Here is a 16,040-nt window from a genome sequence, read left to right as displayed (position 1 = left end):
CCGCTTAGGCCCCAGATAGTCTTTACATTGAGCATATAATAACTGTAATTACCCTAATCCCCTCCTCACCCCGAGTCCTAAATCCATGTAATACTCCATACAGTCGGCGATGAGCGTGGAGGTCAAGCAACTTTCCTCCAGATTACCACAGCTCAATATTTATTAATGTATTTGCTAGCCCACTTTTGTATTGATAGGGCTGAGGAGGCTAAATTGGGTTCAACCAGTGGAACATGCCCACTATAGTAAGAGCCAGACAGGCTTTAGTGTAACAAAATAACTTCTCCTAAGTTTAGATACAGACCCTTAGGGGGGAAATTAGTGTGCAGTGGGTGCACTGGATTGAAGTGAAGTCATCAAGGGGAGGAAGATGAAAATGCACTCATTTCCCTTTATTACTGTCTACGAGCAACTTGTTTGAAGTGTCTCTTTAGCCAATAACGAGGTATTTGTGGATTTTGATTGAATATTTGCAGCATTACAAGCAAAATGTAATTTTCTTTTCCGATTTCCCATTTGGCAAATAGATTGTCATTAACAGATACTCAAATACAAATAGGTGACAATCAGCATAAAGGCCGCTAGTATATTACATTTCTGTTTACATACAGCTATGGTAATGGTAGTAGCAAAAACACTTGTCACCTCGTTAAATCTAAGAAGTATTACAATATTTTTGTTACAGTTCCAAGTTATACGACTATAAAAAGCCAGACATTGAACTGAAACACATACAGTGCCTTGCGAAAGTATTCGGCCCCCTTGAACTTTGCGACCCTTTGCCACATTTCAAGCTTCAAACATAAAGATATAAAACTGTATTTTTTTGTGAAGAATCAACAACAAGTGGGACACAATCATGAAGTGGAACGACATTTATTGGATATTTCAAACTTTTTTAACAAATCAAAAACTGAAAAATTGGGCGTGCAAAATTATTCAGCCCCTTTACTTTCAGTGCAGCAAACTCTCTCCAGAAGTTCAGTGAGGATCTCTGAATGATCCAATGTTGACCTAAATGACTAATGATGATAAATACAATCCACCTGTGTGTAATCAAGTCTCCGTATAAATGCACCTGCACTGTGATAGTCTCAGAGGTCCGTTAAAAGCGCAGAGAGCATCATGAAGAACAAGGAACACACCAGGCAGGTCCGAGATACTGTTGTGAAGAAGTTTAAAGCCGGATTTGGATACAAAAAGATTTCCCAAGCTTTAAACATCCCAAGGAGCACTGTGCAAGCGATAATATTGAAATGGAAGGAGTATCAGACCACTGCAAATCTACCAAGACCTGGCCGTCCCTCTAAACTTTCAGCTCATACAAGGAGAAGAGTGATCAGAGATGCAGCCAAGAGGCCCATGATCACTCTGGATGAACTGCAGAGATCTACAGCTGAGGTGGGAGACTCTGTCCATAGGACAACAATCAGTCGGATATTGCACAAATCTGGCCTTTATGGAAGAGTGGCAAGAAGAAAGCCATTTCTTAAAGATATCCATAAAAAGTGTTGTTTAAAGTTTGCCACAAGCCACCTGGGAGACACACCAAACATGTGGAAGAAGGTGCTCTGGTCAGATGAAACCAAAATTGAACTTTTTGGCAACAATGCAAAACGTTATGTTTGGCGTAAAAGCAACACAGCTGAACACACCATCCCCACTGTCAAACATGGTGGTGGCAGCATCATGGTTTGGGCCTGCTTTTCTTCAGCAGGGACAGGGAAGATGGTTAAAATTGATGGGAAGATGGATGGAGCCAAATACAGGACCATTCTGGAAGAAAACCTGATGGAGTCTGCAAAAGACCTGAGACTGGGACGGAGATTTGTCTTCCAACAAGACAATGATCCAAAACAGAAAGCAACATCTACAATGGAATGGTTCAAAAATAAACATATCCAGGTGTTAGAATGGCCAAGTCAAAGTCCAGACCTGAATCCAATCGAGAATCTGTGGGAAGAACTGAAAACTGCTGTTCACAAATGCTCTCCATCCAACCTCACTGAGCTCGAGCTGTTTTGCAAGGAGGAATGGGAAAACATTTCAGTCTCTCGATGTGCAAAACTGATAGAGACATACCCCAAGCGACTTACAGCTGTAATCGCAGCAAAAGGTGGCGCTACAAAGTATTAACTTAAGGGGGCTGAATAATTTTGCACGTCCAATTTTTCAGTTTTTGATTTGTTAAAAAAGTTTGAAATATCCAATAAATGTCGTTCCACTTCATGATTGTGTCCCACTTGTTGTTGATTCTTCACAAAAAAATACAGTTTTATATCTTTATGTTTGAAGCCTGAAATGTGGCAAAAGGTCGCAAAGTTCAAGGGGGCCGAATACTTTCGCAAGGCACTGTATGGTTTCAATACCATTTTTGCAGATTTACGGAATAGAGTTGCAATGCTCAGTTGATTAACACATATGTTGAATGCACATTGAATGCCAATATAGAAATGAAAGCACTTTAAAGGTGCTGTACAAAATAAGACTGGGTTTCAGTCACGTGTGTCCAACAAGCATCCTTAACTCTTCACACAGCACAGAGAACCTGGGCTGTAACATAGTGCCTATTTAGGGGCTCGTCTGGGATGCAAGATACCTACATTATACCCTTAGGCCTAAACACTAACTACACTGAGCAAAAAATATAAATTCAACATGTAAAGTGTTGGTCCCATGTTTCATGATCTGAAATAAAAAATCCCAAAAATGAAAGATGCACAAAAAGCTAATTTCTCTCAAATTCTGTGCACACGTTTGTTTACATCCCTGTTAGTGAGCGTTTCTCCTTTGCCAAGATAATCCATCCACCTGACAGGTGTAGCATATCAAGAAGCTGATTAAAAAACATGCTCATTACACAGGTGCACATTATGCTGGGGACAATAAAGCCTCTCTAAAATGTGCAGTTTTGTCACATAGCACAATGCCTTCAGATGTATCATGTTTTGAGGGAGCATGCAATTGGCATGCTGACTGCAGGAATGTCCCCAGAGCTGTAGCCAGATCATTTTATGCTAATTTCTCTACCATAAGCCACCTCCAACGTCTTTTTAGAGAATTTGGCAGTATGTCCAATCAGCCTCACAACAGCAGACCAAGTGTAACCACGCCAGGCCCAGGACCTCCACATCCGTCTTATTCACCTGCGGGATCATCTGAGACTAGTTACCTGGACATTTGATGAAACTGAGGAGTATTTATTTCTGTAATAAAGCCCTTTTGTGGGGAAAATCTCATTTTGATTGGCTGGGCCTGGCTCCCCAGTTGGTGGACCTATGCTCTCCCAGGCCAATCCATGGCAGTGCGAAATGTGTGAAATCCATAGGTTAGGGCTTAATGAATTTATTGTAATTGACTGATTTCCTTATATAAACTGTACCTCAGTAAAAAACTATTGTTACTGTGTAATTTCACTTACTGTGTAATTTTTAGGGCTGTCAGAGTTTTGTTTTAACATTTTTGGGGGTACACCATTTTTTATCATGATTAATCTCAATCATGATTAAACATCCAAAATACATAATCTATACAGCTAAAGTCTACATTGTCATGTACAACTATTTGACATTGAGGTTAGAGAAGGTTGTGCTTTCTCAATTTACCTCATTTTTGACAGTCAATATTCCTGTAATGTTCTTTGTATAAAAATTCTTAAATCACAGCTGAAATTGAGCAAATTCGGAATTTGTGAGTAATCGCAAACAAATCCTGTGATTAACTCTATTACATTTTTTTATTGTTTGACAACCCTACTAGTTAGACTATTCTTACAACATCAAATAAAATGTACCTGTTTAGAAAGTCATTACTCACTATTGGTGTCTAAATTCAAGTTACAACATAACTATATCTCAGATTTTGTTAACACAGAATTCAATCACATGAAGTTGTGTAAGGAAATTTTTTTTAGACCCTGATAGATCGGGGCCTTGTCTAGTGCAAATGCTGTTTATGTCAACGCAAGAGAATCAGCCTGTGGGATCACGCTGACAGGTGGGAGTGGATGGGGTTGAATCCAACACGCAGTGACTGGAAGTGTAAGTGAAATAGGGCTGGCACAAATACCCTATAACCTTATAAAGAGCGACCACCCCTAGAAAACAACTTCTCGTTTTGAAAACGGCCTATGTGCCATCAATATATGAGTCAGAAATATTTAATCTAGTGTCAACATTAACTACAAAGTGTGAAAATTCCATGACCATCACAGCCCTAAAGTTAAATGGGTGAGCCACCTTTTCATGACCAATCACACCCAGATGTGTCTCACCTATGAACTCTAATCCACTGTTACATCACATGGCGTCACAGCTCTTTTTAAACCACTACGGATTTCATGTAACAGCTCATAAAAAGAGGTATTCCTCCATCAGCTCCTGTTAGTGAGATGATTACATTAAATAAGACATTACACTGGAAGTCTCATCGGGCACACAATTATAAGGCCTGTTTATGCATCCAAAGCACAGATAGATTGTCTAAATTCTCTGAGTAAGCATCTAAAAAGCTGCTTTTTGACTGAGAGATGAACATTGGGCCTCGGTCTAGAAGCTCAATTGGACACAGGTCAGGCCTAGCTGGGGAACCCCTTTATTTATCCTGAGTTGTAAAATGAAATTGCTGATTGCTTTCATAAAAGAAATCCCCCTGAGCGCCAATTAAGACCCACACAACTCACCAACAGCTTCTTAAATGTTTAGATGTCAATACATTGGTATGCAATTTCATCTGGCGAGACTCAAATTGCAAGTGCTGCTCTTACGGCTCCAAATGACCCAATTTATTGTAAATTATAAGGTGCGCGCCATGCCGCCAGTGACACAATTTACCAATTAGCTCACCAGTATCTCTATGTGGCCGAACGTTGGCCTGCTGTTGCGTTATTTTATTAGTGCACAGCACAATACAAGAAAACCGTGCTAATACATTAACTGTAACACATAAGCAAATGGCCAAGTTCACCCCACATTTCAGGTGAATTCACAGCTTTCCAATCAACTCTTTAATCTCATAATTTTCTGTACCTCTTAAATGTGGGCCATTCTATTCAGGTCTGCTCACAGGATGGATGGAAATGGGTGCTACATGTGTGCACATACCTAGAACACCATGAGAGAGAGGGGATTGAATGTGTAAGGCATAGCCTCGCAGTGAGCCAAGGTGCTCTGCATGGTAACAGCGAAGGCCCCTCTCTACATGCTCCAGAGTTATCCCGGATCAGAGATCAAGGTGCTGAGGAAAAATGTGCAAAAGATGACACTGCTTGTTTTGACAAAACCAACCCCATGTCCTCGGCGTCCGAGTGGACATCACTTGAAAGGGAGAGCGTATTGATGTGGAAAATTGCCATTTTTATTCCTCCCACATTCTCTCTCTCTGGTGTGGACACACGTCGACGGGCCTGTCGCCTGTCTTACTGTGGCTGCTGATACCGAGAGCCATTGTTCTCCATAGTCAATAGCCCCATGTCCCTGTAGATGAGCAGCACTGCCATGGGCCCTGTAGAAAATGCATCATTCCTACCTCCCTTCCTTGAAGTAATCACATAACCAGAATTGGTTGGATTGGGGGGAAAAATTGGGTGGCGAACTTGCTTTCACCTATCCAATCACTTATATATCTGTGATTACCTGAAGGAAACAAGAATGGAAGGGTGGATTCTATTATTATGTATTATGATTTGAACAGGGCCTGTGTCTGGCTTAGTCTGCTGGCCAGGATCAGCGTTAGACTTCAGCAAGCCAATCTGTTGCCCAGAGGCAGCGTTTCTATACTCCCGTTACTCTCCAGACTCACGTCCCTGCCAGTGCCGGCAGCGTCCACACCGCCTCCCCTCCTCTGCATTAGCAATGGAGGAATGAATTACCTCCGCAATCTGCACTGATGATAGGAGGAACATGCTAATTCAATGACGGATCCCCGGCCCCTGCGCGGCACCCGCTCTGAGGCTTTTTCCTCTCCCTCTCAGGATTCTGCTCACTTCTTCCTTCAAATGAGTCCATATCTTTTTATATTATTTCTGTATTCAGTCGTGATTCATCCGACAAGGGCTGTTCTAGCTGGCTCATTCCCAGATGTACTGGGATTTCACAATGTGTTTCCATTGGATCCTATTTATTAATATACAGTAGGGATGTCCCTGTGGTTGAAGATTTATAGGTTTTTCAATTCAAAAAATTCTCAATTCTGAGAAGTGTATTTTTTGATACACAGGGTTGGATGTCAGCTATTTCTCTAAAATGTGATCGATTTCAAGTTTTTCCCTCCACACATTCCCAAACGGTGCTATTATTGCACTCATTGTAAGACATGGAACAATTTGTGCACTTCCAAGCATCCACATGTATGATATGTTGTATTCCAACACTGAAGGTAATACGTTTTAACAGTTTGGGTTACATCATGTTGAACTAGACATCTACTGTGTCATATAGTCCAAACAAACTACTGCAAAATGATGTGTGATGACAGCATATGTGGGCAACCCTCAGCCTTGGGTTACGTTTCACAATGTCACAGAGTTGTTTTACATAAGAGGATGATTACTGTTTCTCTGAGGTATGGCTGAAAGGATCAGCTCAGTCTCATGTTTGATTATGGTTTAAACAATGCATATTGAAGTCACTATTATTATTGAGACATCTATACAGTCCACTAACAGTTATTGTGCCTTTGAGAATATTTGTTCTGGGATTGGGCTGTGTGTGTGTGTGTGTGTGTGCATGTGTGTGGATGGATGTTCTGCTGGGTGGTTTGTTTGCCTGCCTGTATGTCTGTGTCTGTCTGTGTGTTTGGGGATGTTCTGAAATAGACACCCAGTGTGTATGGCACCAAATGTAGGCTAGTTCTTTGCACTCTGAGTTAATGCTTGAAATGTGAGGCACGTACAGTAGAGAAAGCTGAGAGAAAAAAATGCAGTCTCTAGTCTGGCAGCTGCTGTGTGTGTGTCTGCTCTCTGTACTTAAATGTATGTGTTCCATTCGAGACAACCTCTAACAGCTATTAGGTTTTGTTCGCTTAGACACAGACATGGACCTATAAACACAAGTACATTACTCTTAGGAAATACATCTTTAGGAATTGCTTATATTGCTGATATCTCTGAAGCAAACAATGTTATTTAATTTTTTCATGTGTGTTATTGTTATGATAGGAGGATATTGGAATTTACTGCAGACATATTATCACAACAATCAGCAAGTATAATTTCCAGGTGGATCTTTCACTGAAAGCCCGGGGAAATTAATGAATACATAGGACGATGTTAATGTGTGCACTTTAGCAAAAATGTGACACTTGGTTGCAAGGATTGGTCATGAGGTTATCACTTCCATCTTTACAGCTCAGGTAAACGGAACCCTGTGCAGTTCACTGTAGCCGATAAGGGGTTCATTATTTTTTTCAAATTACTTTTGAAGTAGATGGCTTATTAGTTTATTTTCCTGGTATAATTTTCTTGGCCCTTTCACAAAGGCTGAACTTGGCTCCTTTTTGATCTGAGAAACAGGGTTTTAATTATTTGAGCCTCTGTTGACTTATTCTGTTTGCTTGTACTCTTCTATTAGGAGCTGATTACCACCTGGGACCCATAATTCACAACTGATAAAAGCCTGTGTTTAAAGGACCCCTTTAGTTTTGCACCAGAAAGGCAGAGGGAGAATCTCAGAGGGAGATCTTTTCAGCAGTTTTATTTGACACAATGTTGTTGGTTTTTCTTCAGTGACAAGCAATAGTTGGTACAAATTAAATGAAATACTATTTTACCTCTTATGTGCGAATTATCTGAAACATTGGTCTCACAAACCTTCCCTATAGGTTTTCCTGCCTTTTTTTCTCTCCAGATAAACAGCCCCTGATAACGTGTATGAAGCATTACTCATGTGAACAACCATGCGGTGCACATCGTAAGTGCGGCCATTAAGCATAATATAAAAGACACACTCGCTGTCAGTTTTCATTTTTCAACTCCGCCAAGACTGGTGAGGCCTGGAGAAGTCCAATCTATGCTCGATGCAGCTCTGACAACACGAGATAGCACTTCCCCCCTCCTCTCCTCTCTCTCTCCTCTCCTTCCTCTCCTGGATTATTGTCATATCATCTCAGATGAAACCCATGCCCTATACCCAAAGTAGTAATAACCGAGCGATGAAAATATGTTTCCAGGCAAAAAGATGTGGGCGGCGATCACATAAAGAGGTTATGAATGTGTCCATGTTTGACAATTCTCAGCACTTTGGAGGATATCTCTACCTTACACTCATAACTCCATGACAGTTAATTGAAGGTCCCTCTTGGGCTTGAGTGCTAGACAGACATTAATTGGGGGGATCCTCTCTGGTTTCTCCAATCTGAGATAGATTTGCTTGAGTTGTAATCAAAAGGAAATTGTACAGGAGGGATTCACAGGTGAACAAAACATGTATTTCATCTGCATATGTTACAGATGTGAGGCAGGAGGAATCTGCTGCCACAGCAGAACAAACAATAAATTGAACCCCTAAGAGTATGGATGTATTCCAAATGGCACCCTATTCCCTATATGGTGCACTATTTTTGACCAGAGCCATTTGGGCCCAGGTCGAAAGAACTGCACTATAAACATTTAGGACGAACCGCTGCCTATCCAAAGATAGCCATCACTGTATATTGCAAACCAGCATCAGCATGGTAGGAGTGTCCATTTGAATAACTGTTGCGTTAATTCTTCCCAGTTTTCATTTTATTAAAGGAATCTTCGGCATCAAGGTAATGAAATTATCTAGCTCTTAGTATTACAGACCAACAAACTGCATCAACTTGAATAGCACAATATTTGAATAAGGGTGAGAGAAGCACAAACATTGTGTAGGCCTATTTGTATCCAACTTTATTAAAGAGATTCTCCGGTACTTTTGTATAGTTTTTAGCCAGTAGTTCAAAAAGTAGTGGTCACAAGCCAAAAGTGTACCCTGAAAATTGCAGACTAAGTTTTGCATACGTGGAGATTTGTGCACCGAATCATTGCTCTCTCTCTCGTTCTGCTGTGGGTGCATCATGTGCCTTTTGCTCATATGGTGAGGGGGTGAAGCTCATTGGTTAAACTCTAATTACTAGGGGACTGGCCCAAGTGGGGGAAAATTTAGAGAAAATGGCGTAGCACAGTTTCCAGAAAAACAGTTACTTTCAAATGAAGGATTTCATAGCTAATTGAGGTAATTATGCTCATAGATCATGCATGTATGAATTACACATTGACACGTCCAGCCCAAAGTGGGGAGGTTTCAAAAATAATGTGTAGTTGCCAAAGTTCTGGAGCATCTTTAAGTTATGTGCAGTTTAATTCAAATGGTCATCAATTTCATAAGAAGGCTAATCTCTAATCCCTTTAGAAACCTGAATGCAAAACTAAAAAATAGGATCATCAAGGGCCTTTTCCATAACAAGTGTCATCCATGTATACATATTTTTTAGGACTTGCATATTGGCAGCAATTCTGTTGAATTAACAAGGCAAAGTAACAGCACAGCCTTCTGAAACAATTGTTATTGCCAAAGTGAATTCATTTCCCTTTTTTTTGCGCTGCTCGTAAAACAATCCCCTGTTCTACAGAGCAAAAACCAGTGAGAATCAGCAAAACAGGAGTCTACATCAAACAAGAGATACTTTTGGTCATGTAGGGTATGTAGACACCTGCTCGTCAAACATCTCATTCCAAAATCATGGGCATTAATATGGAGTTGGTCACCCCTTTGCTGTTATAACAGCCTCCACTCTTCTGGGAAGGCTTTCCACTAGATGTTGGAACATTGCTGCAGTGACTTGCTTCCATTCAGGCGCAATAGCATTAGTGAGGTCAGGCACTGATGTTGGGCGATTTGGCCTGGCTCGCAGTCAGCATTCCAATTAATCCCAAAGGTGTCTGATGGGGTTGAGGTCAGGGCTCTGTGCATGCCAGTCAAGTTCTTCCACACCGATCTCGACAAACCATTTCTGTATGGACCTCGCTTTGTGCACCGGGGCATTATGCTGAAACAGGAAAGGGCCTTCCCCAAACTGTTGCCACTAAGTTGGAAGCACAGAATAGTCTAGAATGTCATTGTATGCTGTAGCGTTAAGATGTTCCTTCACTGGAACTAAGGGGCAGGTAGCATTCTCCTGGCATCCGCCAAACCCAGATTCGTCCGGACTGCCAGATCGCGAAGCGTGAAGCGTCTCCACTGCTCCAGAGTCCAATGACGGATGGGTTTACACCACATCGGCATTGCGCATGATGATCTTAGGCTTGTGTGCGGTTGCTCGGTCATGGAAATCCATTTCATGAAGCTCCCAATGAACAGTTATTGTGCTTCCAGAGGCAGTTTTGAACTCGGTAGTGAGTGTTGCAACTAAGGACAGACAATTTTTACACGCTACGCGTATCAGCCCTCGGCAGTCCTGTCCTGTGAGTTTGTGTGGCCTTGGTTGCAACACTCACTACTGAGTTCCAAACTGCCTCTGGAAGCACAATAACTGTTCACGGCTGAGCCGTTGTTGCTCCTAGATGTTTCCATTTCACAATAACAGCACTTACAGTTGACCAGGGAAGATCTAGCAGGACAGAAATTTTACGAACTGACTTGTTGGAAAGGTGGCATCCTATGATGGTGCCACGTTGGAAGTCAATGAGCTTTTCGGTAAGGCCATTCTACTGCCATTTCTACAGCGCCGACAGAGATGGCCTCCTCGCTTCGCGTTCTTAGGAAACTATGCAGTGTTTCGTTTTTTTATGTATTATTTCTTACACTTTTACCCCAGGAAGTCTTATTACATACAGCTGGGAGGAACTATTGGATATAAGAGCAACGTCAACTTACCAACATTATGACCAGCAATACGACTTTCCCGAAGCGGATCCACTGTTTGGTCCAGGACAATGGATCGGATCCCAGCAGGCGAACCAAAACCACGGCGCCGCGGAAGGGGCAGACGGAGCAGTCTTCTCTCCGTAGACGGGCACGTCGCCCACCACTCCCGAGTATACTACTAGCCAATATCAAGTCTCTTGACAACAAGGTAGACGAAATCCAAGGAAGGTTTGCCTTCCAGAGAGACATCAGAGATTGTAACCTTCTCTGTTTCACGGAAACATGGCTCACTCGGTATACGTTATCAGAGTCAGTACAGCCACCTGGTTTCTTCACACATCACGCCGACAGAAACAAGCATCTCTCTGGTAAGAAGAAGGGCGGAGGTGTATGCCTTATGATTAACGAGTCGTGGTGTGATCATAACAACATACAGGAACTCAAGTCCTTTTGTTCACCTGACCTAGAATTCCTTATAATCAAATGCCGACCGCATTATATACCTCGACGGCCCTGAAATAACTTATTTGGACTCTATGTAAACTGGAAACCACATATCCTGAGGCTGCATTTATTGTAGCTGGGGACGTTAACAAGGCTAATCTGAAAACAGGCCCCGCTAAATTTTATCAGCATATTGAATGTGTTACCTGGGCTGTGAAAATGCTGGATCATTGTTCAACTTCCGCGACGCATACAAAGCCCTCCCTCGCCTTCCTTTCGGCAAATCTGACAACAACTCAATTTTGTTGCTCCCAGCCTATAGACAGAAACTAAAACAGGAAACGCCCATGCTCAGGTCTGTTCAACGCTGGTACGACCAATCTGATTCCACGCTTCAAGATTGCTTCGATCACGTGGACTGGGATATGTTCCGGTTAGCGTTGAACAACAACATTGATGTATACGCTGATTCGGTGAGCAAGTTTATTAGTAAGTGCATCGGTGATGTTGTACCAACGGCGACAATTAAAACCTTCCCCAACCAGAAACCGTGGATTGATGGCAGCATTCGCGCGAAACTGAAAGCGCAAACCACTGCTTTTAATCAGGGCAAGGCGATCGGAAACATGACCGAATACAAACAGTGTAGCTATTCCCTCCACAAGGCAATCAAACAAGCTAAGTGTCAGTATAGAGACAAAGTAGAGTAGCAATTCAACGGCTCAGACACAAGAGGTATGTGGCAGGGTCTACAGTCAATCACGGACTACAAAAAGAAAACCTGCCTCGTCGCGGACCCGATTAGTTGCTCCCAGACAAACTAAACAACTTCTTTGCTCGCTTTGAGGACAATAAAGTGCCACCGACACAGCCCGCTACCAAAACCTGCAGACTCTCCTTCACCGCAGCCAATGTGAGTGAAACAATTAAACGTGTTAACCCTCACAAGGCTGCCGCCCCAGACGGCATCCCTAGCCGCGTCCTCAGAGCATGCGCAGACCAGCTGGCTGGTGTGTTTACAGACATATTCAATCAATCCCTATCCCAATTTGCTTTTCTCACATGCTTCAAGATGACCACCATTGTTCCTGTACCCAAAAAGGCAAAGGTAACTGAACTAAATTACTATCGCCCCGTAGCACTCACTTCTATCATCACGATGTGCTTTGAGACAGTAGTCAAGGATCATATCACCTCCATCCTACCTGACACCCTAGACCCACTCCAATTTGCTTACCGCCCCAATAGGTCCACAGACGACGCAATCACAATCACACTGCACACTGCCCTAACCCATCTGGCCAAGAGGAATACCTATGTAAGAATGTTGTTCATCGACGACAGCTCAGCATTTAACACCATAGTACCCTCCAAACTCGTCATTAAGCTCGAGACCCTGGGTCTCGACCCCGCAACTGGGTCCTGGACTTCCTGACAGGCCGCCCCTAGGTGATGAGGGTAGGTATCAACATCTCCACCCCGCTGATCATCAACACTGGGGCCCCACAAGGGTGGGTTCTCAGCCCTCTCCTGTACTTCCTGTTCACCCATGACTGCGTGAACATGCACGCCTCCAACTCAATCATCAAGTTTACAGATGACACTACAGTGGTAGGCTTGATTACCAACAACGACGAGACGGCCTACAGGGAGGAGGTGAGGGCCCTCGGAGTGTGGTGTCAGGAAAATAACCTCACACTCAACGTAAACAAAACAATGGAGATGATCGTGGACTTCAGGAAACAGCTCCTCGGCGTATACATCACGGACAAACTGAAATGATCCACCCACACAGACAGCGTGGTGAAGAAGGCTCAACAGCGCCTCTTCAACCTCAGGAGGCTGAAGAAATGTGTCTTGTCACCAAAAACATTCACAGACTTTTAAAAATGCACATTCGAGAGCATCCTGTCGGGCTGTATCACCGCCTGGTATGGCAACTGCTCCGCCCACAACCGCAAGGCTCTCCAGAGGGTAGTGAGGTCTGCACAACACATCACCGGGGGAAAACTACCTGCCCTCCAGGACACCTACACCACCCGATGTCACAGGAAGGCCAAAAGACCATCAAGGACAATATCCACCCGAGCCACTGCCTGTTCACCCCGCTATCATCCAGAAGGCGACGTCAGTACAAGTGCATCAAAGCTGGGACCGAGAGACTGAAAAACAGCTTCTATCTCAAGGCCATCAGTGTTAAGCAGCCATCACTAACATTGAGTGGCTGCTCCAACATACTGACTCAAATCTGCAGCCACTTTATTCATTAAAAATTGGATGTAATAAATGTATCACTCGTCACTTTAAACAATGCCACTTTATATAATGTTTACATACCCTACATTACTCACCTCATATGTATATTCTGTACTCTATACCATCTACTGCATCTTGCCTATCCCATTTGGCCATCGCTAATCCGTATATTCATATGTTCATATTCTTATTCATTCCTTTACACTTGTGTGTATGTATAAGGTACTTATGAAATTGTTAGATTACTTGTTAGATATTGCTGCATGGTCGTAACTAGAAGCTCAAGCATTTCGCTACACTCACATTAACATCTGCTAACCATGTGTATGTGACCAATAAAATTTGATTTATGGACATTGTATGGCTGTGTGCTCAAATGTATACAGTTGTCAGCAACGGGTGTGGCCTAATCAACCAATTTGAAGGGGTGTCCATGTACTTTTGTATATATTGTGTACCTAATGGAGAGCTCTAGAGGAGAAAGAATGCTACTCAATTTTGGAGCTGGGACAATAAACCGAAAATTATCGACACCGTCCAGTTATCCTCGACATTTTGCTGATATCGTTCATTATGATAATAAGCCTTTAATAGAGAAATGTGAAGTTTAAAATGTTTGCTAAAATGGGTGATTGTTGGGACAATTGATAGCTACAACATTCAATCTAGCACTAGTAGTTTGAAGGGTAATAAATACAACGTGCACAATATTATCAACTTATTGTTCTATGTATAGTTATCGTATTGATTCAGTCAATTTATCGTGATATGGATTTTTGTATATTTTGCTCCACTCTACAGTCAGTTAGCCTAGCCTCATGTAATTTCCTCACTGTTATTGTGCTGATAACCCACGCGACAGATTGTAGGAACAGACTTCAATTAGATGCAATTGGACGTCTTTTAGCAAAAGGGCAATTCCAAGGTAACGGAACTATGCTGAGCCTGCAGACAGGAGAAGTGACATTAACTGGAGAGAGAAGAGAGGGAGGGGGGAAGAGTGAGTGGGAGGGGTTTTACAGACTGTTTTTACATTTGCTTTGACCACCAGACGACAGAAAGAGAAAGAAAACAGTTATGAGCTGAACATAACAGTATGCCAGCGGAAGGGAGGACTGTACAGGTGATCCAACTGTGGTTTATGACTATTGTAAGCAATTCAATTGCATCAATTCTGTTGCGAAGTGGTAACAGCATTAGGGAAAATCTGTAACAGAATTTTTTGTTTTTAGTACATTTTTGAACCCCCCCCCCCTTAGACCGCTGCGCCACTCCGGGGGCCACCAGAATTTTGAAAATACAAAATACATGTCAGTAAAAGCATCATAACTAATTGGCAAGTCTACCTTTACTTTTTACTTCTGTGAACTTTTAAAGATATGAGGGTTTTCGGTAATGCTATTTCAAAGCACATAGCAATTTTTCTTAAACTTACACAAGGCAAATAATTTCTCAAACTAAATATGTATTGATATAAGTTGGCAGGCGTCTTTACTTCAACATGATTGTTGTTGTTGTATTTATACTACCTTTTTAAGACTTTTTATGGTAGATGGTAGAATACCCCTTTTCCGTCTGTTTGACCAGAAATCGAAGCCTTGGCTTATTCCTCATATTTAATATTAATGAAACATTTATATCTGCTTTAATTTCTCAAAAATCTAGTCCCTTAGCTTTCATTTGACACTAGATTTAACATGCTCCTGTGAACTTCAAATGTTGGTGCTTAAGGGTCCTTTTACATGGAAATGACCATAACTAGAGCAAGGAGTTAGAGTGCTGCATCAAGCCTGTGCAAGGATCTGCTCTCTGAAGAGAGGTGTGGACATAATATCATTAGCTAACATGCTCAAGGAATGTATTTGAATCATAGCACTGCACATGCATCTTGATGTATTGGGGAGTGAACCCGTCATCTTCAATAACTCTAAACATCAAGGATTCATGTTGTGTTTTCACATCAATCTGACTTCTGTCCGAAGGAGGAAAAGATGTAAACATTTTCTCATCCAAACAGTATAGAGAGAACTTAAATCATTCATGGCTTTTCTCCAACTACCTCCTGGCCTAACATGATGTAAATACTGTTGATAATACACTTATTATGTGTCAAGCGATGTAGTAGACAACTAGTAGACCTGCATAATCTGCAGAGGTAGCTTGTCTACATGTGGCCCGTATATGTGAAATACAGGACTGAATAGTTATTTTCAGTAGTTTACCTGGGCTTTCAAATGATGCATATATATTACAGCCAACTTTACCATCAAGCTCCGTATCAAAACATCCAGTCAGCTGAGAACTTCTCCATGTCACCATTTCAGGTCTGAGGTCTGTGTCTCAGTCAGGAAGCATCATGTAGAGGCAGTTACTGAAGCCAAGACTGGGGTGCTTTCCAAATGGCACCCTATTCTCTATATAGTGTATATAATTTTGACCAGGGCCTATAGGGCTCTGGTCAAATGTATTGAACTATGTTGGGAGTAGAGTGCCATTGCGGACCCGCTTGGGCTC

The 16,040-nt window shown here is 42.2% G+C and overlaps 1 protein-coding gene and 1 long non-coding RNA gene across 31 annotated transcripts in view; one reads left to right on the top strand and one right to left on the bottom strand.

Moving 5' to 3' along the window:
• The window catches only part of LOC149984051 (uncharacterized), a 615,207-nt gene that overhangs the window by 114,662 nt on the left and 484,505 nt on the right, over window positions 1-16,040 (bottom strand). The gene's annotated exons all lie outside the window — the stretch shown is intronic.
• Window positions 1-16,040, top strand: part of adgrl2a (adhesion G protein-coupled receptor L2a) — a 203,995-nt gene that overhangs the window by 138,988 nt on the left and 48,967 nt on the right. The window lies entirely within an intron of this gene.

Source organism: Oncorhynchus mykiss, chromosome 4 (assembly GCF_057628025.1).
Source record: "Oncorhynchus mykiss isolate SJ-2025 chromosome 4, ASM5762802v1, whole genome shotgun sequence".
NCBI classification, from domain to species: Eukaryota; Metazoa; Chordata; class Actinopteri; order Salmoniformes; family Salmonidae; genus Oncorhynchus; species Oncorhynchus mykiss.
Note: the sequence above shows the minus strand (reverse complement) of the source record. Positions and strands in the feature narration are given on the sequence as shown.